This window comes from Brassica napus, chromosome A10, assembly GCF_020379485.1.
Source record: "Brassica napus cultivar Da-Ae chromosome A10, Da-Ae, whole genome shotgun sequence".
Lineage (NCBI taxonomy): Eukaryota > Viridiplantae > Streptophyta > Magnoliopsida > Brassicales > Brassicaceae > Brassica > Brassica napus.
Genome location: NC_063443.1, coordinates 12,399,716 through 12,418,284, shown reverse-complemented (window position 1 = coordinate 12,418,284; position 18,569 = coordinate 12,399,716). Strand labels below are relative to the sequence as shown.

The window sequence follows — 18,569 nt, the reverse complement described above, 5'->3', positions numbered from 1 at the left end:
TCACTGTCTGTTTTGGTAGTCTGATACTGCCCTCTTAACCGCTACTCTGTTTGGATAATTATTGAATGCAAAGTTGCAACCTTCAAGTAGTGTTTAGACTTTGGATCTTGAAGATGAGCACTCGAAAAAAGCGTTAGCATTTACTCTAGTTTAGCGTATTGAAATTGTGGAATAAAGTAGAAATGTTTTATGTAAACTCAATTTTGTTTAGGCATTTGAAAGTCTGATGCTTTGTATCAAGGAAGGACTTCCTGCTCCTGTTTAATTAAACTTGCGCAAATATAGATGATCCTCAGATTATCTGGTATGTAAGTCTTACATGCTTTTTGTCTATTACAATGGTTCTTTGCTCTATTTCATAAACTACCAAAACAAACATATATGTTAGTGCATGATTCATTAGTTGCTTATGATTCAGCTTCATAGTTATTGATAAGTAGGCTACTATTGAGCTTACCATACTTTCAGCTTATTAGAACCTTGCAATCTCTGATACTTGCTGAGGAAGACTAAAGAGCGTACATATTGGAAAATCGCAAAAATCTGTGGAAAGAGTCATGTTGTTAACTGCTATACAATCTGGCCTTCACAGGTATTTTTACTGAAACTCGTGTCCACTTTCTCTTGCAGAATTTGGTGTTGTATCATTGTTTACATGGGACCATCTGATTCAAACGGTTTGTGCGTTATCTTCAACAGTTAGTTGTTACAGAGATTGTGATAATAACTACAGTAGGTAAGCCCAACTTTTGCAAATTAAAGTGTGTATAATATATATTAACTTAGCATGGTATTACATGAAATTGATCTACACTTACAGAAAACAGAGCGTTGCAACAGTAAATAATTGACCTCATGTCAAATTATTGAACAGGAATTGACCTCATGTCAAACTGATAATTGGCCGGGAGAAAAAAAAATGCGTCAAGCTTGGAAGAAAGAAGAGACAGGAAACAAAAAGAGAAAAGGACATGAATCATGAAGCATAAATTATCAGCATTTGGGCAAGTCCACAGGAGGAGGAAGAAGTTTCTGATCAGGCTTATCTCCATCAAGAACAAGCCAAGCCATCCTCAAACCCCAACTGGTATGTACTTCCAAGTGACAGTGCATGAACCACACTCCTGTCAAAACATTTTGTAAGTTTAGGCACAATTTTCATGTTAGATTAGAGTAACATAAAGCTGTATATCTTTTCCTCCGTTTCGTTTTAATTATTGTTTATGCACATAGATTAAGAAAACATTAAATTTTGTATATTTTCTAAATAAAAATATCACTACCTATAAACATCACCACATTTCAATCAATATAAAAATACACTAAAAATATAAAGTTAATAAATTTTGTATTGAAATTCTAAAACCACAATTATTTTAAAACGAAAATCTTACTCTACAATCAGAGCCGGGCGTGAACATAGTCTTGCAAAACATTTGAATGAGGCCCCTAGTTAATGGGGCCCCCAGTTCCATATTTTTTCTTTTATATACGTATGTGTAGATCATTGTCCTAGTGCTCGAGACTGACGTTGGCTACTAAGTTATTCGACTATTTGCATTTCATTACTTTTTTAACTACGTACTATTCATTATAGATATGAAATATTAGGTGGATCTTAGGTTGATTTAAATGATCTAACTTTTATAAATAAAACTAAAAAAGCAAAAGGTATCATCTCTTTTTAACTTGGAAGACGAAACTTGCACCAATGTCCTTTCAGCTTATTCTCCTAATTGTTTTGTTCATAACTATTTTAGGTGATATTTAAACTATGATTATTAAAAAAATATTTTTTGAATAGGGTCCCATAAATCACAGGACCGGCTCTGTCTACAACTACAACTAAAATGAAAGGGAGAGAGTAATAGTTTCTGTTACCTGGGTTATCTGCTAGGAATCGAATAGCAACCCATCCACCAGATGGCACACCGACTGTGTTCCTCTCAATCGGGTCAACAAGGTTGAAGTTCTTAGGATCTTTCTTCGGATCAAAGTTCCCAAACCCTTGGCCAACAACAAAGAAGTTGAAGCCGTGAAGGTGAAGCGGATGGCTCTCCGCACCAAGGATGCTAGTGTCCTGCATCACCAGCTCCACGCTGGTGTTATAACGCAGAACCATCACGTTCGTCCCCGTTCTAACCATGGTGTTGTTAGGCGGAGTGCCTGTGTAGTTAAACGGGACTACGGGATTCCACGGGAAGTTTGGAGAATACACTCCATTCGATTGCCCAGAGTAGTGAGATTGAAGGAGAGCTTTCGTCGGCATCGTGAAGGAGATGTTGCTGATCGATGCAGCGAACATCGTGGTGTTAGTTGGACCCTGGCACGTCTGGTTGTTCTTATGGTTACACGGAGTCGTTCCCAATCCTACCGTGAAGAAGAACTTCCTATCAACCTTCAGAGGCACGTTAGCTGGGAATCTCTTGCTGTTCAGACTACGCAGCTTGTTGCTGAACTTGGAAGCGAAGTTTGTATCGTTCAGAGCGGGAAGCACCGGTGCGAAGAGCGGAAGGTTCTTGATAGAGGTCTTGGCATGTTTAGGTTGTTCGTATTCTAATACGCCTGCGACTGTAGAGTTATCGAAAGTTCCTTGACCTGTGACGTACGGTCTAGCGGTCATCAAGAAAGAGGCATTAGGGTAACTCGGTTTGGTCTTCAGAAGCAGGTTTGTGGTCTGTCCAGGAGCGATTAAGATGGTGTCCGTCTCGAATGGCTTGACGTAGATCGCGTCGGCTTCGACGACTGTAACCGTGTGGTTTGCGATGCTGAAAAAGAGCTCGTCGTTAAGCGCAGCGTTGATTAGCCTTAGAAGGTATGTCTTTCCTGGCTTCACTCTCAGTCTGAATGTATCTGTTTTAAACATCATTGGTTAGTGGTTACTATCCGAATAAGTAGTTCTACTTTGTAGGAAGCAACGATTACCTTTAGCTGAGCAGTTGTATAACGGGCCGGGAAGCCCGTTGATGGTGTAAGCATCAGAGACATTAGGCCCACCTCCGGTCTGGGTTGCTTGGCGAATGATTGCCTCAGGGTCTGCGTTGAACCACTCACCAAAGATCATGGGAACTTCTTTGTGAGGTTTGGGGAAGGGGTAAGGAACACCGCGTTTGGGAAGGATGATAATAGGACCATAGACTGTTGCTCTTAGCCATGAGATGTGAGCATGGTAAAACAGAGTGCCTCTTTGGCCAGCAATGGTGTAGTTGTAGACATAACTTTGCCCTGTCTGAATAGGACATTGGGTTATGTAAGCTGGTCCATCAGCCCAACCTGACCGTAATTGCCTGATCCCATGCCTGAGATTAAAGCCAAGTGTTAGTAATCAAACATTGCTCTTAATAGTGCTGAAAATGTGTGTTAAATGATAATTATTATTACCAGTGGATAGAGATGTTGTTTGGCACATGGTTAACAACTTTGATCAGAAGCTGGTCACCTTCTCTAGCAATAAGCTTAGGCCCTGGAAACTGTCCGTTAACAGAAACAAGACTCTTCGTGTGGCAAAGACGTGTTACGTTGTGCATTTTGATCTGTCAAAAAAAAACATTCATAATAATCATGTACAGCTTGTCATATACAATCTCAACATTTACTCAGAATATACTAATTTTCACATACGTCCAGTGTATAATGCCTTGTAATCCCAAATGCAGGATCAGGAAGAAGAAAAAGACAAGAGAGAACAACAGCAAAGAAAAGCCAAACCGCCATTTCTTTTTTTTTAAGGGAGCTTGGAGACTTGGACCTTGAGGCGTTGATTAAAGCTGGTACGGATACTTAATGCTCTGTCTCTGTTATTATATTTCTGTTTTGTTTTTGCTGTAGATTGTGTATTCATTGTTTCAACATTTAGTGTATATATAGAAAGGAAAGGGGTGTTTGCTTGAGCTGGAAATATTGAAGAAAATGATTTTAGTAGTTGTAGAAACAAAAAGATAATTGGTAGAGAAGTTTGTGTAATTGGAGACTCTTGATATCGACTAGTTGTTAGAAGATATATGAGAACAGCTTATGAATTGAGTGGTGTCAAAGATAAGTCAATCTCTTTGACCGTGTTTAATCCCTCAAAAACTATAGTTTCCTTTTCAAGATTATGGCGTAGATTCTAAATATGAAATGCAAAGTTGCCAGTCTTAGTTTCTTAGATATGATAGTTCCTCTTCCTCTTCTGCTTTGAGTATTTTAAACTTCAAATTTTGACATGAGAAAGTAAGTAACTCGGACCAAATGTGGCAGTTAATATTGTTTTATATAATCCTTAGCTAAGTGTTGTTTAGACCCGACAAACAACAACTCTTGATCGACCTAAAGTGTCTGTGAAAACAATTTACAACCCTTGGGAACTTCTAGAAGAATAACGTATGTGGTTAAAGGTTATGGTTTTACTAAATGGATTTCATCATTCCATAAGCATGTTAAGTGATAAGTACTTCATCTGCTTATTAATAATTTTATTTTATTTTGCAGGTGGGAACTTTTTAAGAAGATTAACCGATGTTGGAGTTAGTCAAAACATTAGTACGCTAAAATTGCTTGGGGAATAAGCAAAGGGAGGGAGATTGTAGCTATCAGAGAAAGGTCACGCTTAGGGTTAGATGTCAAAATCCATGAAGGCTATTGTCAACATGTCGTGGTTTACAAAAACATTGAGAAAATCTCAAACTAAGGTTCGCAATTTTATTTCCCAAGCAAGTGACCTAACTTCTTTCTAAGTTCGTATCCTCAAAGCCATGCCACTTATACATGCTTCTCTTTATACAAATATTTGTTTTTGCACTAATAATATATGGGATTTGTTTGCTTGTTATCCGTCTTTCATATTTATAATCTTAATGAAATTTAAAGTCAATCTACAATCAAAATATGATGTAGACAAGATTGCTAACAAGTAGGTATCAGATTATCCCTAACTATCCGAAGTCGGTAATTAAGATATATGATTTTTTCTTTAATAACGTTAGTTCTAGAAAGAAAAGAAAACAGTAAATAATTTTATAAATTGATTAAGTGGTTGAATGACACAACGATGAATCAGAAGTTCACATCATAGTATGTAGTTCAAAACCATTAGTATGTCTTTAACAATATTTTAGTTGGTAACTCACAATCAGTAGTAGTAAATATAGTTATAGATATATTAACTAGGCATGTTTATGTTCCGTGACACGAGAGCTTTATTATAATACATACATGATTATTCCAAACATTATTTGAAAACGAAGTACTATTATATCTTAAATGTTCCACTGTAGTTCTAAAACATATATGACCTTTTAGGTATTCAGACATCAAACCAATTTCGACGATCTCTAGTTTAGACACTGATACATACTTCAATCTCACCATCTAAATATCGACATTAAGTTGAAACCTGAATTAACTTTTGATATAAAGACATTGTATATGAATTGTGTGAAATACATGTAGTCTAGTGGCGAGCTTGATAAGCAATCTGAGTTTGAAAATACTCCACTACATTTTTCGTGTGGCCACATGGATATAGAGACCTATTGTTTATGCATCATTTGAATATTCGGAGAGATAGTCCATCTCTAAACTGTTACATCTCTTAAATTATTAGTTTGAGAAATTTCATAGGCATGAAATATCTTCGTATTAATAGAAAAAATGAATTGTCTAAATAACAAATGAATACATACTAAATCAGTTGGTGATCTCTACTAACAAGATGAAATTATTGGACTTGAACTCAGACTTAGATATGATAAAAAAAATAGATTGACAGTTTGACACTATATTTTTTTTTCTTGATCAAAGACGTTGGGCACTATATATCAATTATTATTTTCACGAAATAAATTAGCATTCAAAAGTGTATACCTTATATATATGAGCGTATGATATACACATGATTGGTATGTGAAGCGAGTTTGATTAGACTGAAAGGTATATGTACGGTTTTATTGTTTATTTTTCACATATATATTTTGAGAAAAGGTTTTCACATATATATTGTAGTTGCATGCACCAACCCTTGATTTATAATTAAGATTCCAACAATATATATTGAAATGTACAACAATATATAGTAAAATGTAAGCTGTAAGCACATATGTAAACATATATAGTACGTATACTATACGAATATATGTACATTAGTGTGACAGCCAAGCCAACTTATACGTGGATATATAAACATTTTAATAATTATAAAATATTCTAAAACCATTGTGTTTCACGTAAAAATATATGCATGCGATTCAAAAAAATAATATATATATATATAATATTATTTGCAAAGTGATTTTTCGCTTTTGAACCTTCACGTTAAAGGTTAAACTGATTAAATACGTTGTTAACTCTAATGAATAATTTTATTTATTTTATATAAATTTATAATTTTAACCATTAAACATGTATTGATTATAATAAAAATATTCAAAAAGAAAAAACATTTTTTGACAAAAAATACTATGTATATTGTATTATTATCCAAATATGTACTATTTTCAGTAGATAAATCTCTGAACATATATTTATCGAATAAAAATTGAATCCTGAATTTAAAAAAATCACTAAATAGTCTCGATAATTGTATGTTTATATATTAGCTATGTTTTGATAAATATAACTGAAGATCTTGATAATTAACGAAAACAATTTTAAAATAAAAAAACTCAGCTAAAATTATATATAAAGATTTTTACAATATTTACAAAACATGATTGTTTGTGATTTTTATAAAATATATATATATATGTATATATATATGTTTAGTGAAAGACTGCATCATATATAAATAGTTTTATGTTAAAGTTGTTAGTCCTTTTGTAAGTGTATGAAAATAAAATATTTTGTTGGTCTAACTTTAAATTAATAATATATTTATTAGTAAATATTAATAAGATAATTATGTCTGCATGGCAGGTAAAACATCTAGTATATATACATGGATGCGTCTATATGGTGAGTTGATGTCTAATTTTAAAGAAGTATTAACCACGCGCTCATTGTTATCATGCTGGCTTTTTTTTAATGTTGTTGTTGTGTGTTCATATATTTCTACAATTAAAATATAAACTTTTTAAAAAATGTATTTCAAAATAGAAGTACTTTATATTTTTGAATGAATGTCAATTAAATTGAAAACTGTATGATCAATAACATATTAAAATTTATTCTAGTTGGATATTTGTTTCCAATGTATATTTCAACACTGTTTTTAATATATATTACAAAATTATCACGCTATTATGTACCAAAATCTGTAGTCTTCTCAAACCCAAAATCATAACATAGCATGTACTATAAATCTTTCTTATGTTCGCAAAGCTTTGTTTTGGGTATTTTTCCATTTTGAACTAACAATATTCGTTATATATATACTCTCTTGTGTAAATATATGCATATTCAATCTTCTCTTTATTAACACTAGGATTTAATCTGCGCTACGCAAAAGGATATTTTGATTTTCAAATATTAACTATATAGCAATTATTTTGGACGTTGTATTCTGAACAACAACAAAATTATGAATTGTAGGTTTGTGTGAATACATATTTCTTTAGAAAAAACTAGAAAACTATACATTTTCAGATAGATGTTTGATATAATATTACATTTCTTATATTGTAAATTTAATTATTATTGTATGGCAACTCTATCAAATAGATCTTTTTAAGTTTTTTTTTGTCATAGAATAGCTTTCAATGAGGAAAATGACCAAAATATCCCATTATTATTTTGAAAATTTTAATTTTAATTTTTTTTATTTTTTCAATTTTGAAACTCTATCCTCAAAACCCCACCCCTTAACTCTAAACTCAAAGTCTATATTAGTTAACCCTAGGGTATAAATGTATTTTTACTCTTTAATAAAATTTATTTTGGTCATTTTTCTTATTGAAGATTGTTTTTGTGACAAAAACTTAAAAATGGCTATCCTAGAGAATTTCTTTGTAAGAGAAATTACATGTTTACCACTTTTCTGGTACCACTTTTTATTTTCTACCACCACTAAAGAGATATTTTCAAAAATATCTTCTTCATTAGGTGGCAAAAGACTCTTATGACCTTGTTATTTATATATATAATAAATTATTATTTAAATAAAAAATAAACAAAAATAAAAAATAAAAAAAAATTTATGTTTTCGAATTATACTTTTTCAAATTCAAACTTTTTTATATTTTGGAAATTTGTTTTCGAATTTTTTTATTTTTTTTCAAATTTCTTTTTGAAAAACGAAAAATTATGTTTGAAACTATTTTTTAAAATTTTTTATATATTTTAAGTATTTATTTATATATTTATTAGAATTCTAAATTTCAATTCCAAAAACCCTACCCCACCCCTCAACTCTAAACCATAAGTTTAGATTAGTTAACCCTAAGGGTATAATTGTCTTTTACCCTTCATTAAAAGTGAGGGTAAAAGTGGTTAGTGTAAACATGAAAAGTTGTACTATGAATGTGCTATTTGTGGCAATTTCCCTTCTCTGTATTGTATATTCATTTATTCTAATTTTTTTGTTTTTATATCAAATGGCAATATTACGATATATGTTTAATGTAATACTTCTATTTCTTATAATGTATATTTTCTTATTGTTAATTTAACTATCATTTTCCATTTATCTATACATTTTTCAGATAGATTTTTAATTTAGTTTTTCTATTTTTATATTGTATATTTACTTATTATTTATCTTTTCTTATTTTGTATATTTACTTATTCTAAATTTTTTGCTTTTATATTATGATATATTTTATGATATATATTTAATGTAATATTTTTATTTCTTATATATTATATTTACTTATTATTTATTATTTTTTATATTGTATATTTACTTATTATTTATTTCTTCCTATATTGTATATAAATTTACCTATAAAAATATTTGTAAATAATAATGTAAAATAATACATTTTCATATAGTTGTTTAATGTAGTTTTTCCATTTTTTATATTGTATATTTATTTATTTTTTATTTTTTCTTGTATTGTATATTTACTTATTCTATTTTTATATCAAATGGTAATATTATTTATAGATGTTTAATGTAATATTTATATTTCTTATATATTTACTTATTATTTATGTTTCCTTATATTCTATATTTACTTATTATTGTTTAATGTAGTATTTATATTTTTTATATTGTGTATTTACTTATTATTTATTTTTTTATATGTATATTTATTTTTTTAGTAATAATGTCACGTGTCATCTTTCTGAATTTTTTTTTTTTTGCTGATGTAAATGCTCCATAGAACCTCAAAATATCTTTTTTATTAGTATAGATTTGACTCTAGTTGATTAATGATGATTAATTAAGATGCTTTACCACAAGCACAAAAGATTAGCCAATCCTAAATAACGTCAAAAATACACGCTAGGGATGCAAAACCCACCTCCAACAATAACGACTTTCAAATTGATATGTCTTTATCACTAGACAAGAATGTCATAAGATTAGTTAGTTCAAAAGGAGAGGAATTTTACCTACAGTAACACAAATTTTTGCATAATTGTACGTTTCTTATAATTTTATTTTATCTTTGGAAAAATGTATAGAATCCATGTTATTCTGAAGATACATAATGTGGATTGTCGACCCTAAATACACGCTAGGGAGGCAAAACCCACCTCCAACAATAACGACTTTCAAATTGATATGTCTTTATCACTAGACAAGAATGTCATAAGATTAGTTAGTTCAAAAGGAGAGGAATTTTACCTACAGTAACACAAATTTTTGCATAATTGTACGTTTCTTATAATTTTATTTTATCTTTGGAAAAATGTATAGAATCCATGTTATTCGGAAGATACATAATGTGGATTGTCGACAAAAAAAAAACATAATGTGGATATCTCCATGATTTAGCCATGCGATGATGCGAACTACCTATTGCTTAACAAGGTGGACTCTCCCATACATTTCGTTCTCATATGACCAACTCTACTCCACTTTCATTGCTCTTTTCTGCTAACCACTTTCATTTTGTTTTTAGTATATCAACAATTGTGTTCGTATTCAAATTTTAAAGTTATGATTGAAAAATAATTATGATGTTTGTGTGGATTTGCCAAAAGGATCACTAGAATTTGGTTATAACTTTGAGAAAACTACAAATAAAAAGACAATAAGATTTGAAGTAATTATAATAGTAAAGTTCTTTTTAATCATCATCCCCGTATACGTACTTATCTGAGTTAGAGTATCAATCAAGGTCTTTTAAATTAAAAATGGCAAACATTAATTAAATTATAATATTATTGTATTTGTAGACAAGGCTATAAATTAGATATTTTACATATAAAAACTATAATCTATACTATAGAGATATGCTGACTAAAGTACCACATTCATAGTATCACTTTTCATGTTTACCCTAATTACTTTTACCTTCACTTTTAATGAAGGGTAAAAGACATTTATACCTTTAGGGTTAACTGATCTAGACTTAGGGTTTAAAGTTGAGAGAGTTTGGTAGAGTTTTTAGAATATGAAATTTATGATTCTAATAAATATATAAATAAATACTTAAAATATATTAAAAGATTTTCAAAATAGTTTCAAACATCATTTTCAAATTTCAAAAATAAAATTTGAAAAAATAAAAAAAAATTCAAGAAAAATTATAATAAAGTTCGAATTTGAAAAAGTATAATTCGAAAACATGAAAAATAATTTATTTATTTTTATTTTATTTTATTTTTTATTTATTTAAATAATAATTTATTATATATATAGAGAACAAGGGTATAAAAGTCTTTTGCCACTTAATGAAGAATGTATTTTTGAAAATGTCCCTTTAACGGTGATAAAGATGAAAAGTGGTACCATAAAATTGGTAAACATGAAATTTCCCCGAATTATGATTTCATACAACGTTATTAGTTATACATATTGTATTACATTTATGATAGTTGTAATAACCATGCATGCGTATAACTTGTATAATATATCAGCTCTATAGTTATTTCTATATATGATAAAAACATAGTTATTCTGTTTTAGGCAATTCTCCTAAATAAACCATTTTCAAGTTTTAATCACAAAAATATACCAGAAGGAGAAAAATGACTAAAATATTTCATTTAATATGTAAAATGATATTAATACTGTAGATATAAAATAAAATTAAAATAACTAAAAAAATAAAAGAAAAAAATCTTTTTTTATAATTTTAGATTAAATGTTTTCAAGTTCAAACTTTTTATAAAAAAAAATTGAACTTTTTTCGATTTTTTTTATTTTTTTCAAATTTTCTTTTTGTAATTTGAAAATACTTTTTGAAACTATTTTAAAAATTTTATTTTCAAATTTTTAATATTTATTTTTTATTTTATAAAATTTTAAACCTCAATCCCAAAATTACTTTTTGAAACTATTTTTAAAACTTTTATTTTTAAAATTTTAATATTTATTTTTTATTTTATAAAATTTTAAACTTCAATCCGAAATCTCCACATCTTAACTCTAAACTCTAAGGTTTGGATTAGTTAATCCTAGGGATATAAATGTATATTTATCTTTTTAATAAAACATTTTGGTCATTTTTTTTTTGTGGTATTTTTTTGTGACCAAAACTTTTTTTAGTACTATCCTAACGTATTTCTCTTCTGTTTTTGTTAATATAGTTGATTTTGTACATGTATAACATGTCGATATTAGCTTATAAATCATAAAAATGACACATGAGAAAGTGGTACGGTAGTGACACATTAACAAAGAAAAAAAAAGAGGAGGTGCATTCGTGACATTTTTCTCATTATCAAACTTTTACCAAGAAAAAACGAAAAAAACACAGCACTTTGATTAATATACAAACTAGGTAATAACCCGCGCCTTGCGCGGGATGTGATTATTAGTTTCGTTATTTTTAATAAAAAAGACATTAAATCTGTTTAATCTGGATATTGGTTTATGTTTTTTTTTTTGGTTTTTAATCTTCTAAAATATAACTATTATTTTAAATTAATATTCATTTTAGTTTATTCGGTTAAAAATCTTTGATTTTTTTTGTTTTTCGATAAAAACCAAAAATTAATATTATTTATTTATTTTCATGTTATGAATTTTAGATAGTCGTCATGTCGAACCAATAGTTTCATATTGTAGTTTTTAAACAGATAATAGTTTAAGAAAAAGAAAAGAAAATTATTAAGACAAATCATTTCACTACAATTTGGTCGGTACTGAAAGAAACATAAATAAAAAAATATTTCAACTTTCAAAAAAAATAGATACTTCAGTTGTGGTGAATACTTAGTTAGAAGGTGGTCACATCAAGGTGCACATATATGTTTAATACTTAGGTAGAAGATGCTCACATCAAGGTGCACCGTGCACATGTATGTTTACGTAAAAAGTATATAAAAATAATTGAAAAATATATAAATATATTGTTAATTAATATTAAATGATATTTTTGTTCAAAATAATACATGAAAGATAAAATTAAAATTAATTTAAAATAAAAAAGCCTTGACATTAGTCATTTTTCATATAAAGAAAATAAAATTTTATCCGTAAATAGGATTGGACACATATCAAATATTTGGGTATTTGGAAGCATTCTTGTCGATTCGATCTTTAGCCACCAAGATATTCGGTGACTCGGATATCCGAAATGTTTTAGAATCTTAAAGAATATCCTATTTGATCCGTAAATAAAATAAAATTTTAAAAATAATTTAATAATAATAATTTATTACAAAAATAAAACATTATATAACCTTTTAAATTCTAGTACCTAATATAATAAATTTAATTCACAAAATATTTAATTCTTTACATATATGTATATATATGCATATAACAGATCGAATTAGATATGTGTTCCTAAAAATATTGGTATTTGTGATTTGCTTCTTTTTTGGATATTGTATTTTAGTATTTGATTTGTTTCTTAGAGTTTCAAATATCCAGATTTTTTTGTTCAAATCAAAACGGATAACGAATCGAATCAAAATTTATGAATATTTTACTCAATTTTATCCGTAAACAATAAAAATAATATATATATAGTTTGGCTTTTGATTCATTATCTATTTTTATTTGAACCGAAAAATCTAGAGTTTTATTGGAACCATGTATGTGAGTTTTATATTTAAAAAGCATAAATTACTTAGTGTGAACACATTTATGATTATAATGTGAACGCGTTAGCACATTTATTATCAAATCATTGTGAAGCTGCCACATATTTATTATAATGTGAATGCATTTATTACAATGCTTCTCTTTTAATATATAAGAGATAGTAGACGTAACGTTTCGGCAGAGCCGGGCTTGACCCAACACATTCGAAACATTTGTATCTGTGGTGTCCCTTAAAAAACTTGTATAATAATGTATAAAATATGTAAACGCAAGAGAAAATAACAAAGGTAATTTATAAAATGATGTAAAATTATAATTTTGATATTACCAAAACTATAAAATATTAAAAAAATATTTTATTTTTAAATTAAAAATTTACAATTGTTTAAAAAGAATAATTGAAATTTAGTTTTTCTTTGAAAAATTAGATAAAATTAGATAATTTTTTTAATTTCGTTTAGGGCTCCCAAATTATCGGGTCTAACTCTGTGTTTCGGCCAAAGTTTTTACGGGAAAATGTTAATAGATTGTGATTTAAGTGATTCCATGTCGAAGAAGATCCGAAGAGGATCGACAATTCAGATCCTTTTGGTCATGTCATCTCAAAACATCTTGAGTTGTTCTTTGTCGATTACGTTTTTTGTTTCTGTTTTGTCTTTTCCGACCCAATTTTTCATAAAATTCTTCCGCAAACTCCGTTGCATTCCCTATTTCTATAATTAATGCATACTATTTTAGATAAACTTTCAATGTAAAACTAATTAGTGATAAGTTGATTGACTCATCATTTTATATATTAATTAAGATCATTTTCAATTTCTGATCTGAAACACTTTAATGAATTTATTCCTAAAATGATAAGAAATTTCTAAAAGCTAAGTGTCCTTTTATGTCGTTAATGATAATAATTGTATCAACTGTTTGATAAAATCCCTAACCTATTAATTAATTATTAGCATCTTTTTGGTTTAATTATACCAATGCACGAAATTCTCTTTAGGCAACTTTCCGTAAACAGAAAACTGATTAAACCGGTTCTCAAACGATGTCATGAATCTCTTTCCCTTCCTGTGACCGTCCGATCAAGAAACCGTAAGCGCTGGAGTCCCTTAGCGGCGCTAGATGTTGTCCTCTCTACTCTTTGGAGGGCCCTCGACGTCAGGAGGCCCCAGGTTGCCGCTTTTCCTCGTGCTTGGAGACTCAAGATTACCACTCTTTCTCCAGCTTGAAACGCTCAACGTGCGGATTATCGATCCCACACTTGACGCATTCTTCTTCAGACCACCTTCGTTCTTTTTGACGTTTATGTCCGGCTATTTGGCCGAACTGTCACCCATTGAATCGATCTCCACACTCTAACATCCATTTAGACTGTTGTTTTTCTTGATTTTTTCTCTGGTACTGATAAATAATGGAAGAATTGTCGGAGATCTTATTTGTTATGAGATTGTTCTTTTCTGGTTTGATTGAATTATTCGCTGATCAGGAGAAAAAGTAGGAGAGGCACTGAGCCTGTGTTTAGTTTATTTAGTTGAGACTGAGTACGCATGAAGAGATTACTATAAATAGAAAGTCCGAAGGAAAGCATCGTTTTAGGTCAAACACACACAGACCAATTAAGGACCTATATATAAAACGTAAGAAACTTCTCAATTTGACTTATATAGTGCTAATAGAATGTTTACTTTTGCCGTCTTGAGTTAAATTTTCAAAAATGTCAAAAACAAAGAGTACAAAACAAATGAATCAGCCATAAGGAGAAAAGGAAAGAAACAAATAAAATCAAGCGCCACCATGATTAGCTTCCACGAAAACGCGGTCGTGTCTCCAATCAAGACATCATATCCCATGGCAAAGATAGGAAAGATAGCGTACATCATAATTCATAAATAACACTCTTTGCAATGTTTCGAGCAATATTGAATTCTAACAAAAGTGAGATTTCACGACATGAATCAATTTGATTGTCCCCTTAATCGGGCTTTCATGGGCCGATACTTATTTTTGTGAGACCAGTCTCTAACAAATTGTAAATGAATTAATATCCCACTATAAATCATCTTTGAATCCATAAACGTAGCGATTATACGACCAAGAAACAAAACAAAATAACAAAAGGACGTAGTGAATAACTTTAGGTTTAAGAAACCAAAGAGATACATTTCCAATTGTCAACGAACTTTTTCCATTGAAATCAAAATAGTGGACGCTCTTATAATGGTTCCGAATCTCGATCATGACCCTGATGCTCTTTTCTAGACACACGTGCCGCTGCTCTCTTCATATCCAATGAGCAGTAGATACGTGACGATACTACCATGTTTATTGTTTATCACGGCCCCTCGCGCGGCTGTCCAAATTCGTATCGTTAGGGCAAAAGTTGTACGAGAGAGATCCCACAACTCATGCCGGCGACAATGCCGTTGCGGAGAAGGCGGTGGGATCTATAGTGTGACAGCAATGAGCCAACGATTTGCGTTGGAACGTTTTACAGCGAATCACGTTTCAAGTGGCACTAGAAACCGTACGTTTTGTACGGACAAAGATGCTTTAATTGGAGTGTAAAGATCGGTGTTTATCATCCTTTGTCGACAACGATGGATTTAATCGTTGCAACAATAACAAGAGGATATATGACCACCGATCATCTGGAATTATCAAATCGTATCTTTTTTCGGTTTAATGAAAATGTTACGATATCCTTAATTAGTTTGTTTAAATTCTAATTATCATATCAGATTATCAGGCCATTAAGTTGAGTAACGGTTAAAAGCAAAGCCTAGAAAGGATAGCCTTATGTATATTGATATTCGTCATATATATATTGGGTTATCATGTCCACAAGCTTAGTGTGAACTTACAAAATTTTATAAAGGAATATATATGGATATAAAAATAGTGGATGTTATGAAAATCTGTTACATTGCATCTTCGACAATGCTCAGGCATGTCATGTCAAAATTAAAATACGTAAATATATGTATTTAACCATTCGATATAGTCAACCGTATGATTCACGAAATCGTGTGTCTAGCACACTAACATTATGACATCTAAAGGTCGAACAAGTCGCTATACTCAGTAGTAGTTATTAAAGTTTCAAACGCTGAACATTTTTACAGTAGTTATTATATGAAACGAGATATTAATAAGAAAGATATAACTTTTTTTTTGTTGGTTGGCATCCAGATTTTTAGATTCAGATTCAGTGTTGTAAAAATATATTTTTTTTAATTCTCATATAAGAAGTTAAACTTTTATGACTTATTATAGGTTAACCAACCAATAGAATTTCATTATTTCATACTCCTTCCGTTTTATTAAGATAAATTTTTTTTAAAAAAAGTTTGTTTCACAAAGATGTATTTTTTGTGTTTTCTATGAAAAATCGAAATCCTAAAATCGTAAACCCTAAACCCTTGAGTGTTTTAGTGTTTTTGATTTATTGTTTAGGATTTATCCAAGAATTTAAAGTTTACCTAAGAATTTATAGTTTACCCACGGGTTTAGGGATTAAGATTTAAGTTTAGGGTTTAATGTTTTGCTGACGACGTTAAAAAATGTTTAAATATTTTTTTGTAACTATTGCTATTTTATTTACTTTTTACCTTTTTGTTTTAAAAACATAGTATAGCTTGATAATATATTTTTTTTTTTTTAAAAGATATCAAATATAAAATAATGAAATTCTATAGGTTAGAGTGAATCCAAAAATAACTCAACTTTTATTGTCTTGTCATTATGTTTTGCTGTAACTAGGGATCTGCGCTGAAATCTTAAACAGGGGAAGCGGACGAGTAGTTTGATCTCCGGTTTTCTAAATGAGGCGTAAGCAAGGTTCTATTTTGTCTGGTTAAGCAAATTGCAATTTAGTACCTGAAGTTATTTGAATCCCGAACCGATAGATTTACGTTTTACCAGTGGCATACGAAGGTGTTTGGAGGCCTAAAACGAATTTAAAAAAAATACATTTTACATGATATCTTTTTAATATATATACACATATGACACTAAAAAGTTTTGAACTATTACATAAAAAATTTACCAAACTTTTATAAACGAAAAAAAATAAAATCATGATAAAAAAGTATGAATTTATAGTATAAAAACAAAGATGCAGGTTTTGGATTGGAATACTGGTGGTTGTTAAAAAAGACAAATCTTATCGTTTAAATTAAATATAGTAAACCGGTAAAGGACTCAAGGCAATTCAGTTTTTCAATTGTCTAGATTGGTCCCAATGCCTTCTATCTTCTTAATATTCAAATTTTTATGATTTCTTTTACCAAATTATCAAACATATATAAAATAAATCTAACTCATAGCATATAAAAAAAAGATAAAATGTGGATCAAATATTTACAGTTTTTCAGAAGTAAAATCTTTATAGTTTTATTTATAAATATAGCAAAATTGATCATAAACCTAGTTATTTTAAACAGAATGGAATTCAGAATCAAATACGAATAAAAATCTAATCAAGAAAATATGTTAACTACTATGTAAAAATAACTTTTTATAATTAGGGACCCTAAGATTTTTACAAAATTTGGGAGTTCTAGGCAAATGCCGTTTTCAAAAGGCTATAAACACGGCTCTGTGTTTTACCTCAAATTTTCTTTTATCACTGACTACTATCGCTTAATTTTTTCTTTGATGTTTTTGCAAATGCGACGCTTATTTTTTTCATTGATGTTTTTGCAAAAGCACTTCGAGTTTTTCTCTTATCAATATGCTACGGTATCATGTGTGTGTTTATATACACTCATGTGTGTGTCTTCTTCTTCTGTGTGCTAGACTGCTAGTATTTCACTGTATTTGTATATTAGAACTTTAAAGAGTACATATCTAACCAACCACTGTAAGGTCGGATATTCGTTGACTTTGCCCCACGTTTATATCAATCAGAATCAAGTAGACTTGATATTCTTCAACGTTCGTTCAAGTGTTTTAAATAATTTCGTTTAAAATTCTTCAAACTTTCTTTTCAATACTTTTCACCTCATAAAAGTTTGATTATCTCTTTTGGTTTCTCTTCACCCAAACGTTTATGTTTCTAAGTTTACTGCGGATTAGTCTTTTTGGGTTAGCTTATAAACTTGACTCCCAAATGGGATAACAAAATATAAGTTCATAAGAAAAAATTGGTAGTTTTACTCGATTTGTTATTTCTTTTCTTTTTCTTTTCTGACTGGCGATTTGTTATTTCTTTGGAAAACTAGTTTTAGACCTGAAACAAGATAAGAATTAAAAAGACTAAAAAGGTTAGGAAAGGGAAGAGAAAGAAAAGGACAGCGATGGAGAAGGATTATCTTAGAGAAGGTGCATTTTGCCACACCAATCTTTCTTTGTCACTGTTAGTCAACTTCGCACCTCTTTTCCGCCCTTCAAGTTTTCATTTTGGTTTTGATTTTGAAGATTTGACATTGATCTTATGTATATACATCCCACGAACTAGTGCTTTCAATAAAAGAAAATTCATTCTGGG

General features: G+C 29.6%; 1 long non-coding RNA gene across 1 annotated transcript; it reads left to right on the top strand.

Moving 5' to 3' along the window:
* Positions 1-889: 889 nt before the first annotated feature.
* Positions 890-4,810, top strand: LOC106412222. Its single transcript, XR_007317211.1, has 5 exons — positions 890-1,087; positions 1,805-2,815; positions 2,912-3,563; positions 3,657-3,770; positions 4,471-4,810. It is a non-coding gene; the product is annotated as an uncharacterized LOC106412222 (long non-coding RNA).
* Positions 4,811-18,569: the final 13,759 nt, after the last annotated feature.